This window comes from Microtus oregoni, unplaced genomic scaffold (genome assembly GCF_018167655.1).
Source record: "Microtus oregoni isolate MIOR12 unplaced genomic scaffold, Mior012 000016F_ref0000370, whole genome shotgun sequence".
NCBI classification, from domain to species: domain Eukaryota; kingdom Metazoa; phylum Chordata; class Mammalia; order Rodentia; family Cricetidae; genus Microtus; species Microtus oregoni.
This window is the reverse complement of record NW_024543075.1, coordinates 18,192,141-18,206,519: the sequence shown is the minus strand read 5'-3', so window position 1 is coordinate 18,206,519 and position 14,379 is coordinate 18,192,141.

Genomic DNA, 14,379 nt, shown 5'->3' with positions numbered 1-14,379 from the left:
AGAGGTTAAGAGCAATGGCTGCTCTTCAGGAGGTCCTGAGTTCAATTCCCAGCAACCACATGCTGGCTCACAACTATCTGTAATGAGGTCTGGTGCCCTCTTCTGGCCTACAGACATACATGGAGGCTGAACACTGTGTACATAATAAATAAATCTTTTAAAAAAAATTAAAAATCTAGCCGGGTGGTGGTGGCGCATGCCTTTAATCCTAGCACTTGGGAGGCAGAGGCAGGCAGATCTCTGTGAGTTCAAGACCAGCCTGGTCTACAAGAGCTAGTTCCAGGACAGGCTCCAAAACCACAGAGAAACCCTGTCTCGAAAAACCAAAAAAAAAAAAAATTAAAAATCTAAGCCAGGTGATGGTGGTGCACGCCTTTAATCCCAGCACTCGGGAGGCAGAGGCAGGCAGATCTCTGAGTTTGAAGCCAGCCTGATCTACAGAGCGAGTTCCAGAACAGCCAGGGATACACAGAAACCCTGTCTCAGAAAAGAAATGAAAAATCTAGAAACAAAAGCAGGTATGATGGTGCATGGCTATAATGTAAACACGTGAGCAGCAGAGAGGTAGCAGGCTCAGAAATCCAGCACTGTGCTCGGCTACATCAAGAGTTCAAGGCCAGCCTGGCCTACAAGAGATGCTGGCTCAAACCTTCCCTGCAAGTACTAATAGCTAGTGTGTATTGTGAGCTACTATGTACTGTACTGATCTAAGCATTATAGACTTAAATGCTCACTGGGCATGGAAGTGCATATCTGCAGTTCCAATACGCTGGAGCCTGAGGCAAGATGGCAGCCTAGGCTACACAGCAAGACTGAATCTCAAAGACAAATGAACAAGAAACACCTGAGAGCGGCTAGCACTTGGTGGGACGCTTCATTTCTCGGGGAGTATGTAGGCATACACCACCGTCACCCCTGGAGGGCCTAACACTCACACTCATACAGAGAACCAGCACATTGATAAAACCCATGCCTTTGGGACAGTGAGCATTTGGGCTAGAGAGAGAAAGCTAGGCAGCCGTCTGCAATGTGGGGAGAGGATGGCATGGGGCTGTCAGAGGACAGACACCTGTGGGAGGGACTTCTCCAAAGCAGAAGTCTACAGAACGCAAGAATGAGTTAGCTCAGTGGCGGGTTGGCCCAGCATCTCACTAACGCATGCGTGCGTGCGAGTGTGCGTGCGTGCGGGTGCTGGAGACCAAACCCAGGAACTTGAGCGTGCCAGGCAAGCATTCTGCCACTAGGCTGTCCCACCAGCCCTTGTCTGTGGCATCACCTTGAATGTCTTTCAGGGATGAAGCATCCCATTACAGACCGTCTGGGATTCAGCATGTGGCTGTGCTTCCTGTCCTGTGAAACCCCTTCTCACTGCTTTAGCTCCACTGATTTGACTCAAGTCTGTGCTGTGAGAAAGAGGTTCATCTTGGAGCGGCAGGAGGTGGGGAAATCCTCTTTGCATTCTGGTAAGTAACCACATGTGAAAATGTAAACACAACCGTAATAGAGTAGCTTGTCCCCATGTAGAAAAAACTCTTCAGAACAGTCCATGCAGAGAACTGCAGAGGCAGGATACAAAGACAGATCCTAAACATCACTGGAGTGGAGTGTCTGGATCAGTATACCAGACCCATCCTGGACCCAGCTATACTTGAAGGAAGGATGTTCCATTTCTGTGAAACAACAAATTACCTACCTCTAAAAGTGTCACTTCTCTGCTGCTGTGATAAGACGCCATGACCAAGGCAGCTTATAAAAGAACGTGGTTCCTTGGGTTTACAGTTTCAGAGGGCTAAAATCCACGATGGCAGAGCAAAGGCGTGGCGGCAGGACCAGCTGAGAGCTCATGGCTTGCTCCTCAAGCAGGAGGCAGATAGAACACTGGGAATGGCATAGCTTTTTTAAAATCTCAAGCCCACCACCAGTGACACACCCCCTATACAAGGCCACACCTCTTAATCTTTCCCAAACAGTTCCACCACTGAGGACCAACCTATATATGAGCCTATGGGTACTATTCCCTTTCAAACCACCATCTCCCTTCCCTCCCTCCCTCCTTCTCCCTCCCTCCTCCTTCTTCTCCATCTTGCTATTGCATCCTAGGCTGGCCTCACTTACCTGGTCTTCCAGATCACCCATTACAGGTGCCTGGCTCATATCACTTCTTCCCAGTGTTACCAAGAATTAGACGGCCAAACACTGTGCTCATGCTATGAATATACAGCAACACCTTGGGAGTATTAATGTTAAGAAAATCATCATCATCATCATCATCTTGAATCCAATCATGCCTCTAAATATAACTATTGGTGTTTAGGAAATAAGAAAGATAGACGAATAGACAATGCTATAGGAAGCAATTACATGAATCTTCAATGTGGGAAATTTCATAGGACACATGACCTGACTTTGACAAATAAATGGCAGAAGAAGCAAGTGGGGGAAGGGTAGGCTGTACTTGTAAGGGTGGAGGGTTTCAGCTCAGCTTGAGCAGGGTTTGCCCCTGTGGCCAAGGATGTAGCTACTCCGTTCTCCAAGCACAGTAATGCATTTTCATTCCTTTTCTCTCCACCGTGACCAGACACCTGGCAGAAATCGACTTAGTGGAGGAAGGGTGGAGAACGCCTTTAATCCCAGCACTTGGGAGTCAGAGGCAGATGGAGCTCTGTGAGTTCGAGGCCAGCCTGGTCTACGGAGTGAGTTCCAGGACAGCCAGGGCTACGGAAAGAGAACCTGTTTCAAAACAAAACAAAAAAGAGGAGGAGAACACTACAGTTCCAGGGGATCCAACTCCCTCTTCTGGCCTCCATGGACACTGTGCACATGTTGCTCACAGAGAGAAATGCAGACAAAATGCTATGCACATAAAATAAAAATAAATAAATTTTTTTTTAAAAAAAAAGAGCCTATGTTTACTTCTCCAGGGTTACCAAGGAAATGCAGAATTACCTAGGAAATTGCTGCCATTGACACAACCCTTCTTTGTGAACTTATTGTTATTCAGTAAATCTTGACATTGTGGAAAGACAGACTCTCCCCCCCTTCCTTTAGAGATGGGATCTAACCGTGTAACTCTGACTTGACTAGAACTCACTATGTAGACCAGACTGGCCTCACACTTACAGAGCTCAACCTGGCGCAGCCTCCCAAGTGCTAGGATTAAAGGTGTGTGTCACCACCCCCAGCCTACCTATGCTTCTGACATAGTGTGCTCATTCCAAACAAATTCTATTCTTTTTTTTTTTTTTTTTTTTTTTTTGGTTTTTCGAGACAGGGTTTCTCTGTAGTTTTGGAGCCTGTCCTGGAACTAGCTCTTTTAGACCAGGCTGGTCTCGAACTCACAGAGATCCGCCTGCCTCTACCTCCCGAGTGCTGGGATTAAAGGCGTGTGCCACCACCGCCCGGCTGCAAATTCTATTCTTTTAAAACAGGCCTGTGAGATGGCTCGGTGAGTAAGGTGACTTGCTGCCTAGCCTGCCCATCTGAGTGTGCATGAGCCCCAAAACCTACATGGCAGAAAGAAGTGATTCCTGCTAATTGTCCTTTGTCCTCTGTACACAGTCTCTCTCTCTCTCTCTCTCTCTCTCTCTCTCTCTCTCTCTCACACACACACACACACACACACACACACACACACACACAGAAAGAGAAGTAAAAAAACCACTTAAAGGGTGGGGTGTAATTCAGCGGTGAAGCAATAACCTAACACATACAGGCCCTAAGCTACATCCCTAGAACCACAGGGGGGAAAAGTTAAGCAAAGTCAGCCTGGACTACATAGCAAAAACCTGTCAACCTGTCAAAACATAGTAAGTGTCCCATGTGTCAGGAGAACCTGCAGCCCAAACCACTTCCCATCCCTCCCCCGTTCACACTCAGGGTTTGTGACTGACTCGTTTCTCCTTGTTTTCCCTTCCTCTTCCCCTCCTTTCTTCCTGCTTGAGGCTTCTGCCTCTGGCGTGCCACATGGACTTGGCCTGGAAAAGGCCATCCATAATCCTGTGAGCAGCAAATGAAACACTTGGCTTTCTCTGTGGTTCGGGGAACAAAACTGTATGTGCTGGGCAGGTGTCCCCTGAGCCACCCCTCCAACTGCTCCACTGGCTTCCTTCACTTGGTGCCATAACCAAGCCTTCTGTAGAGCACTACCCTTTCTTGTGGTGTCCCAGCATGCCACAGTGTCTCATCCACACCTGTAGCCTCAGGTATCACCTTTGGTTGGCCACCTCCAGCCTGTGTCTGACTCAACCCCTTGCCCCTGTGGCTCTGACTCATATGTCCCAATAGCACCTCAGGGTGCTTCCATCTTGGGGAGAAGGAAGTCTTGACCTTGAATCTCTCTCTCCCTTTTTCTCCATCTCTACCAGGGCTACCTGAGTTGAGTCTGTTGCACTAGACTCCTGACCAGTCTGTTGGCTACCCACCTTCCCTTCCCGTGATACACGGCCCATTATAACATTACCAGAACCACTTCTTAAGAGGCAAATGGAATCACCATGGCCTTGTTTGGTTGGTTTTCCAATTTTGTTTTCTACTAGGTTTCTATACAGCCTAGACAAGCTTCAAGTTCATGATCCCCCTGCCTCAGTGTTCCAAGTTTTAGAACCTCAGGGGTGTACTACCATGCGGATTTTTATTTATTTATTTATTTATTTATTTATTTATTTTACTTATGCCTACACTGGAAAACTCCATCACCCTAAGCTATGTTATGCTCCTGCTTTGAGTATAGTATTTGTTTTTCGAGACAAGGTTTCTCTGCAGCTTTGGAGCCTGTCCTGGAACTAGCTCTTGTAGACCAGGCTGGCCTCAAACTCATAGAGATCGGCCTGCCTCTCCCTCCTGAGTGCTGGGATTAAAGGTGTGTACCACCATCACCCAGCAAGAATAATATTTTTAAAACTTATTTCTCTCTTGTATTTGAAGTACTCTTCAAAGACATCCTGGGCCTGCGATTCTCTTCCCACAGCCCTTAACCACTCTACGAGCTGCAGTCAGCCACGGTGCAGGGTTTCCCCTTTCTGTCAGTGAGCCCTGCCCATCCTCCTGGCTTCTGTTTGTTTTCAGCCCTAATTAGGGTGTCTCGGGCTCACCACAAAGGGCCTCTCTGCATTGGCTCATCACACTCTGATGCAAGGACCTGAGACTGGGCTTAACTCTTTTAAGATTTGGCTCCACCATGGTTGGGCCCTTCGTCAACTCTTGAGAAGCAGTACTGATGTCCTTTATGTTGAGCAGCAATGCCTTCCTCAGACACAGCGGTGGGCTGTGGGGTGTTTCGGGTGAAGCTAAATCTTCAGTGTGCCCAAGTTTCTGCCTCCTTGACTCCACCATGTCAAGGAAAAGTTGAAAATAAAGTAAATCTTGGAGAAAATAAGAATAAACCTTTAAGGTCCTGATGAAGTCCAGCTTCATGTCCCCCCCCCCCCCCGTGCCCTTGGTGACACGTGGGAGAAGACGCTGTCAAGCTCGAGGCTATAGAGACTCAGCCTCAGTTTTCTTTGACGAGTTTTTAACCACTTCAGCTTTTGGGGTTTCGTCTGTTTAATTGGGTTTTATATATGACGTAAAGTCACAACTCCAGATTTATTTTTAATGTGTGCGTGCTTTATCTCTGACTATTCCAACACCATCTATTCAAAGGCTGTTCGTTCTTCCATGGAATTATCTTGACGTCCTTGTCCAAAAACAATTGACTTTAGTACTGTGGGTTTCTTCCCGAACTCTCTATTCTATTTCATCTGTCTATGGAGAGCCTCTTTCTGTGTGTTCTGTTTTTGAGACAAATTTTTACTATGTAGCCCTGGCTGGCCTGGAACTTGCTATGTTAACTAAACCTTGAACTCACAGTGATTCGCCTGCCCTCTGCTTCCCGAGGACTGGGATTAAAGGTGTGTACGAACATGCCTAGCTTGTGGGTCCATTCTCAAGCCAGTGCCACCAGGTATTCATATCTGTGGCTAAGTTGTTAACTTTTAAAGATAAGAAGCATAAATCTGTCAACTTTATTCCTTTTCAAGATTACTATTGTGGCCTGGACAGGGCAGGTTACATCTGTAATCCCAGCACTCGGGAAGTGGAGGCTAGGAGGTCACCATGGCTTTTAGGTCAGCCTGGACTACAGAGTAAAGTCGTGTCTCAAAAAAGGGAGAAGGAGGGGGCTGGAGAGATGGCTCAGCGGTTAAGAGCATTGCCTGCTCTTCCAAAGGTCCTGAGTTCAATTCCCAGCAACCACATGGTGGCTCACAACCATCTGAAATGAGGTCTGGTGCCCTCTTCTGGCCTTCAGGCATACACGCAGAAAGAATACTGTATACATAATAAATAAATAAATAAATATTTTAAAAAAAGGGGGAGAAGGAGATGGGGCTGGAGAGATGGCTCAGTGCGTGAGAGCACTTGCTGCTCTTGCAGAGGACCTAGGTTTGTTTCCCAGCACCCACATGGTAGCTCATCATTGCCTGTAACCCCAGTTCCAGGGGATCTGACACCCCCTTCTGGTCTCTTTGAGCGTGAGGCACACTCAAGGTGCACATACATGCATGCATGCATTCAAACACATAAGACATAGATACTTGGGGGCTGGAGAGGTGGCTCAGTGGTTAAGAGCATTGCCTGCTCTTCCAAAGGTCCTGAGTTCAATTCCCGGCAATCACATGGTGGTGCACAACCATCTGTAAAGAGGTCTGGTGCCCTCTTCTGGCTTGCAGACATGCACGCAGACAGAATATTGTATACATAATAAATAAATAGATATTTTTTTAAAAAAGAGAGACAGATACCTTTTTAAAGAAAAGAAAGAAGACGATGAAGGAACTGGGAGAGAGATCTGAGGGGACAGCGCTCACCAGGCGAATATGAGGGCCTGAGTTCGGATCCCTAGGATTTATGGAAAGCAGAAGACGAGCGTGGTTTGTGGTCTCAGAGCTCAAGCAGCAGAATGTGGGACACAGACAAGAGAATCCTGGCATATCCCGAGAGGAGCAAGGGACAGCAAGGTGGAAAGCAGAACTAGCATCCAGGTTGTCCTCTGACTTCTGCGCCCACGCCACGGCATAGCATGAACATGCGTGAATACTTCATACATCCAGGTTGTCCTCTGACTTCTGCACCCACGCCACAGTATAGCATGAACATGCGTGAATACTTCATACATCCAGGTTGTCCTCTGCTTCTGCACCCACGCCATGGCATAGCATGAACATGCGTGAATACTTCATACATCCAGGTTGTCCTCTGCTTCTGCACCCACGCCACGGCATAGCATGAACATGCGTGAATCCTTCATACATCCAGGTTGTCCTCTGCTTCTGCACCCACGCCACGGCATAGCATGGACATGCGTGAATCCTTCATACATCCAGGTTGTCCTCTGACTTCTGCGCCCACGCCACGGCATAGCATGAACATGCGTGAATACTTCATACATCCAGGTTGTCCTCTGACTTCTGCACCCACGCCACGGCATAGCATGAACATGCGTGAATACTTCATACATCCAGGTTGTCCTCGGCTTCTGCACCCACACCACGGCATAGCATGAACATGCTTGCATACATGCACACACATACAGCATACACTCCAGATTTTTTTTTTCTGAGACAGGATTTCTCTGTGTAACAGAGCCCTGGTTGTCGTGGAATTCACTTTGTAGACCAGGCTGGCCCCAAACTCACAGAGATTCACCTGCCTCTGCCTCCCAAGTGCTGGGATTAAGGGTGTGCACCATGTCTGGCTCAGATTGTTTGTTTGCAAGAGCCTAGCTTGGTGGCTGTGTCAGTCGCTTTCTGCTAAAGAACCATGATCGAAAGCAGTTTGTAGAAGGATGACTTTGGGCTATGCTTCCGGGGTATTGGAGCTCACGGTGGCAGAGAGGCAAGCAGCAGGTGTGCTGGCACGTGCAGACAGTGAATGGTCACATCCCTGACTGCAAGCAGGAAGTGGAGTGAGACTCTAAACACTCAAAGCCCGCCCCAGTGATGCACTTCCTCCAGCAAGATTCCTCCGCAGACTCCCCAAACATCACCAGCTGGGGACCAAGCGTTCAAATAGTGGAGGCTCTGGGGACATCCTCACTCAAACCATCACAGCGGCTCATGCCTTTAATCTTAGCCCCTAGGAGGGATGGGCAGATTTTCATGGGCTCAAGGCTAGCCTGGTCTTCATAGAGAGTTTCAGGCCAACCAGGGCTACATAGTGAGATGTCTCAAAATAAATCAAATAAAAGAAAAAAATGAGGAAGAAAATAAAATAAGGTGACTATGGGATGATTTAGATAGTTCATACCTCTGTGTGTGCGTGTGTGTGCGTGCGTGTGTGTGTGTGTGTGTGTATGGGAGTGTGTGTGTACCTTTGTAATCAGGGTTTAAGTGTAGCACAAATCCAGCCTTTTCCATCTTCTGTGATTGAAACTCTATACCCAGAGGACAGCAGCTCCTCAAACCCTGGAAACCACTATTCTAGTTTCTGTTTCTGAGTGTAACTGTTTTAGATGCCTCAGGTAAATAGAACCTGTGGTGCTTATCATCCTGTGTCTGACTTACTTCAATAGATACAATGTTTTCAAGGCTTGGTACATGGTAGCACATGATAAAAATTCTCTTTGTAGCTGAGTAATAATAGCGTATGTGTACATAAGTATCACAATTCCTTGTTCAAGATGTGTGTGTGTGTGTGTGTGTGTGACACACATGCATGCCACAGCAGCACATCTGTGGAGGTCAGAGGGCATCCATGGGTGCCAGTCCTTACCTCCTACCTTGTTTAAGCTGGGGTCTTTCTTGTTCACTGCCACATATACCAGGCTAGCCCATGTGTGTCCAACAATTCTCCTGTCGCTGCTTGTCCATCTTCTTTTAGGGGTGCTGGCATTACGGGCACACCCCACCATGTCCAGTTTTACAGGGATTCTGGGGAACTGAACCCAGGTTGTCAGGCTTACCTGGCAAGCACTTAACTCACTGAGCCACCGCCCCAACCCCACGCTTTATTCATCTGCCGGTAGTCAGGTAGGCTGTTTCCACCTCTGAGCGATTGGAGACCCTGAGCTCAGTTCTTCCGAGCCCTTTGAAGGGGGATTTCTGGAGCAGATGCTGTTCTGCTTTTACCTTTAGAAGCAACCACTACACTTCTCTCCAGGACAACTACACTTCTTAAAATTTTATTCTGGTGGACCTTCAAGACGGTTCAGAAGGTAAAGGTGCTTGTCACTAAGCCCGATGACCGGAGTTTGATCCCGGGGTTCCACGGGGAGGAAGAAGAGCACAGACTCTCATGAGCTGACTTCTGACCTACATGCACACTGAAAGAACGTCTGTGTGTGCATGTTCACGTGAGAATGGGCACATGGAGGCTCGTATGGAGAGGACAGGGGTCCCGATCTTCCGATCTTCCATCTTATCTGTGGCGGGGTCTCTCTGCTGCTGTCTGTTGCTCTGTGTTTAAGCCTAGCTGGCCTGTGTACTTCTGAGAATTCTGCTGTCTCCACCTCAGTCTTGCTGTGGGAGTGCTGGAGTTACAGAGGCCCTACCGCACCCACGCTTACCTGGGCTCAGACTCTTGCACAGCATTGGGCTCTAGCCAGTCTCTCCCAGCCTGCGACTATGACTACAGCTTACATTCCCAACAACGGTACTTGAATTTAAAAAAAAAAATCATGGTATTTGTTTAGTGTCCATGGAGGGGGCACCATACATGTGTAGAAGTCAAAAGACAACAACTTTCAGGGGTCAATGCCTCTCCTGTCACCGGTGTGGTCATGTGGATTGAACATGGATCCTCAGGCTTGGAGTAGAGCACACTTGCCCACTGAGCCATCTCATTGGTCCAAAGGTTTATGTGTCTTTACACTCTTTTCAAGACAAGGTTTCTCTGTGTAGCCCTGGCTGTCCTGTAATTTGTTCTGTAGGTCATGCTGACCTCAAACTCAGAGATCCACCTGCCTCTGCTTCCTGAGTGCTGGGATTAAAGGCGTGGGTGCTACCACCATGCCCAGATTTTTTTACATTCTTGCCAACACTTAGGTTTTCTGATTTTGTCCATTCATGCTTATCGTAGTCATCCTAACAGCTGTGAGGTGAAATATCAGCAGGTCTTTTCCACAATAACTGATCTTCAGTGGATTACCTAGGATTTTCTGTGTATGAAATCAAGTCATTTGCAAATGTAGTTTTACTTCTTTTCCAGTATAGGTGCCTTATTTTCCTTTCTGTGGTGTAGACATAGGGTCTTGTGCACGCTAGGCAAGCGGTGCTTTTCATTCTTAGGCACCTTTTGCATCATTTTCTTCTTTAGTTTTCCTAGATAGAATTTATTTTTCAATAATTCACCTCAACTTTTTTCTTTTTCTTTTTTTAGTTTTTTGATACAGGTTTTCTCTGTAGCTTTGGAGCCTGTCTTGGAACTAGGTCTTGTAGATCAGGCTGGCCTCAGACTCACAGAAATCCACCTGCCGGCCGGGCGATGGTGGCGCACGCCTTTAATCCCAGCACTCGGGAGGCAGAGGCAGGCGGATCTCTGTGAGTTCGAGGTTCGAGGTAGGTTCCCTCCACCTAGAGCCTATGAAGTCCAGGGCCATGGCTTTCAACCAGGTTTACAGATGAGGAAGAAGTTCCTCCTGGGCCTGGAGAAATTGTCCAGTGGTTAAGAGCACTTTCTGGGGGCTGGAGAGATGGCTCAGAGTTTAAGAGTACTGGCTGCTCTTCCAGAGGTCCTGAGTTCAATTCCCAGCAACCACATGGTGGCTCACAACCATCTATAATGAGATCTGGTGCCCTCTTCTGGGCTGCAGGGATACATGCTGGCAGAACACTGCATACATAATAAATAAATAAATAATTTTTTTTTTTTTAAAGAGCACTTTCTGGTCATGAGTTCCGGGTTTGGTTCCCAGCACTCGTGTGTGCTAGTTTTTAATACTGGTCCCAGGGGCTCTGACTCCTGGGCTCTGCAGGACTTTATGCATGTGATACACATAAATACATGCAGGCAGAATACTCATGCACTTAAAAAAAAAAATAAAGAATTCCCCTCTGTGAAGTAGGCTTCAAATCCAATCAGAAAGCATTTGGTTGCCCCCAGAATGGTCATGCCACCATTGCACCACTGGGCATATCTTGCCTGCAGGACTCGCCCCTGGGGAAGAGCACGGGTGGCTTTTCTCCTCGAGCCTAGAGGAGAATCTTTCATTCTCTAACTTAGACAGGGTTAAATCTTTACTCCTATCAACAGCAAAAACAGCATCTTCACTGAGATCCAATCTGGAGGTTCAAACCCAGTAAACATTATCTCCTTTAAAAAAAGACTGACGGCAAGTGTAGTGGCACAGGTCTTTAATTCCAGCACTTGGGAGGCAGAAGCAGATGGATCTCTGTGAGTTCAAGGCCAGCCTAGTCTACAGAGTGAGTTCCAAGCCATCTAGGACTACAAAGTGAGGCGTTGTTGAAAGAAAGGAAGAGTGAGGGGAGGGAGGGAGATAGAGAAAGAAAAGGAAAGAAAAAGAAAGAAGGGAGGGCGGGCCAGAGAGATGGCTCACTGGTTAAGAACACGTGCTGCTCTTGCAGAGGACCAGAATCTGTCTCCCAGTATCCATGTTGGGTGACTCCCAACTGCCTGTAACTGGCTCCAGGAAATCTAACACCCTCTGCTGGCCTCAACAGGCACCTCCACGCATGTGCACATCACACATACACAAAAATAAAGTAGATATTTTTAAGAGAGTGAGAAAATATATCCATCTGCCAAAGTGTTTTATAAAAACATGGCATTCTCCAGGGTTGGCAGAAGAACAATTCCCTAAGTTTTTTTCTGGATTCCAGTCTGTAACAAAACAGAACTGTGGGTTGGTGACCCAGAACCACAAAGATGGCATCATTTGGCAGTGTGTGCTGCCTTAAAAAAATATCCCACCTCGGCACAGCCCTCCAGGAAAGCCAACCACCCCTTACTTTAAAACAAAACAAACCCCTCTCTTTTCCTTTGCTCAACGTCTACAACCAGAGACTAAATACAATTGTAAAAGAATCGGGGGACAGCAAGATGAGCCAGCTAGTGATGGCGGTGGCCCTGCACACCAGGAGACCCATGCTGGATTCCTGGAACCTATATGAAGGTGGCAGGAGAGAACTGACTCCACACAGCTGTCTGACACCCCGGCACGCACACGGACACACATGCATTGTGCACACACACAATAATCACTAAAAAATCACAAAAGGAAACTACTTAAAGAAGGGCAGGGTGGAGATCAGATACTTCTGCATCCATGAAGGTTCACCCCGGGTCCCTCTGCCAGACCCCATTACAGACGGCTGTGAGCCGCCATGTGGGTGCTGGGAACTGAACTCAGGACCTCTGGAAGAGCAGCCAGTGCTCTTAACTGCTGACATTGCTCCAGTCCAAGGTATCTAAATATTGTCTGACCAAAAACTATTGTCTGTCAATCTGGTAGAGATTTTTAAAGTATGTCCTTACGGTTCTCTGGATTTCCTCTGTGTCTCTTATGTCCCCCACTTTCATTTCTAATCTTGTTAACTCGGGTCCTCTATCTCTGCCTTGTAGTTCATTTGGATAAGGATTTGTCAATCTTATTGATTTTCCCAAAGAACCAACTCTTCGTTTCATTGAGTCTTTGCAATTTTGTGTGTGTGTGTGTGTGTGTGTGTGTGTGTGTGTGTGTGTGTGTGTGTTTCTATTTTATCAGTTTCAGGTCTGAGTTTATTTCTTGCCTTCTACTTTTGTTGGGTGTGATTTCTTCTTTCTGTTCTAGAGCTTTCAGGTGTGCTGTTAGTATGAGATCTCCCCAATTTCTTTGATTCATGCACTTAATGCTATGAACTTGCTTCTTAGAACCATGTGATTGTTTAAGTATGAATATCCATCTTCATTCAATTTTAATTTCTTTCTTAAATTTTGTAATGACCTATTTTCGCTCAGTAGAGAGTTGTTCAGTTTCCATGAGTTTATAAGCTTTCTGTTTCTTCTGTTGTTGTTGATATTCAGCTTTAATCTGCGGCAGTCAGTTAGAAGACAGGGTGTTATTTTACTACCATTTTCTTGTACCTTTTGAGACTTGCTTTGTGTCCAATTATGTGGTCAATTTTGGAGAAAGTTCCATGAGATGCTGAGAAGGTATATTCTTTTGTGTCTGGGTGAAATATTCTGTAAATATCTGTTAGGCTCACTTGGTTTATAACATCAATTAGTTCCAGCATTTCTCTGTTTCATTTTTGTCTGGATGACCTGTCTATTGGTAAGAGTGGGGTTTCATCATTGGTGTGTGAGGATCAATATGTGATTTAAGCTGTAGCAGTAGTGTTTTTTGTTTGTTTTGTTTGTTTTTTATTAACTGGGGTGCCCTTGTTTTTGGTGCATGGATGTTATGAACTACAATATCCTTTTGGTGAATTTTTTCTTTGATGAGTATGTAGTGTCTTTCCCTATCTTTGGTTTGAAATCTATTTTATCAAATATTAAAATGGCTACACCATTATGCTTGAAATATCTTTTCCCGTCCTTTTACCCATGTAATGTCCATCCTTGACATTAAGATTTGTTTCTTGGATACAGCAGAGGGATGGATCTTGTTTTTTAATCCATTCTATTGTCTGTCTTCTTCTTGGGAGATCAAGACCATTGATGTAAAGAGACATCAATGAGCAATGTTTGCTGATTCCTGTTATTTTGTTGTGGTGGTAGCAGTGGTGGAAAGGGAGAGAAAGAAAGAGTGTTTCTTCTCTTGATTTTTTTCTCTGGGATTATTTATTCCTTGTGTTTTTCTGGGTGCGGTGGTTAATCTTTTTTTGTTTTTTTTAATTTTTATTTATTATGCATACAATATTCTGTCTGTGTGCATGTCTGCAGGCCAGAAGAGGGCACCAGACCTCTTTACAGATGGTTGTGAGCCACCATGTGGTTGCTGGGAATTGAACTCAGGACCTTTGGAAGAGCAGGCAATGCTCTTAACCGCTGAGCTATCTCTCCAGCCCCAGAACTTTTTAGATTTAACATTTTCTTTGACTGAGGTATCCATTTCTTCTATCCTGAATTCAATGCCTGAGATTCTCTCTTCTGTTTCTTGTATCCTGTTAGGTTACAACCTTTGAGGTTCCTGTTGAAAGCCTACATTTTTCATTTTCAGATTTCCCTCAGTTTGGGTTTCTTGTTTGTTTGGTTTTGGTTTTTCGAGACAGGGTTTCTCTGTAGCTTTGGTGCCTGTCCTGGAACTCACTCTGTAGACCAGGCTGGCCTCGAACTCCCAGAGATCCGCCTGCCTCTGCCTCCCGAGTGCTGGGATTAAAGGCGTGCGACACCACTGCCCGGCGGGTTTCTTTATTGATTCTATTTCCACTTTCAGGTCTTGAACCGTTTTATTCATTTCGTTCC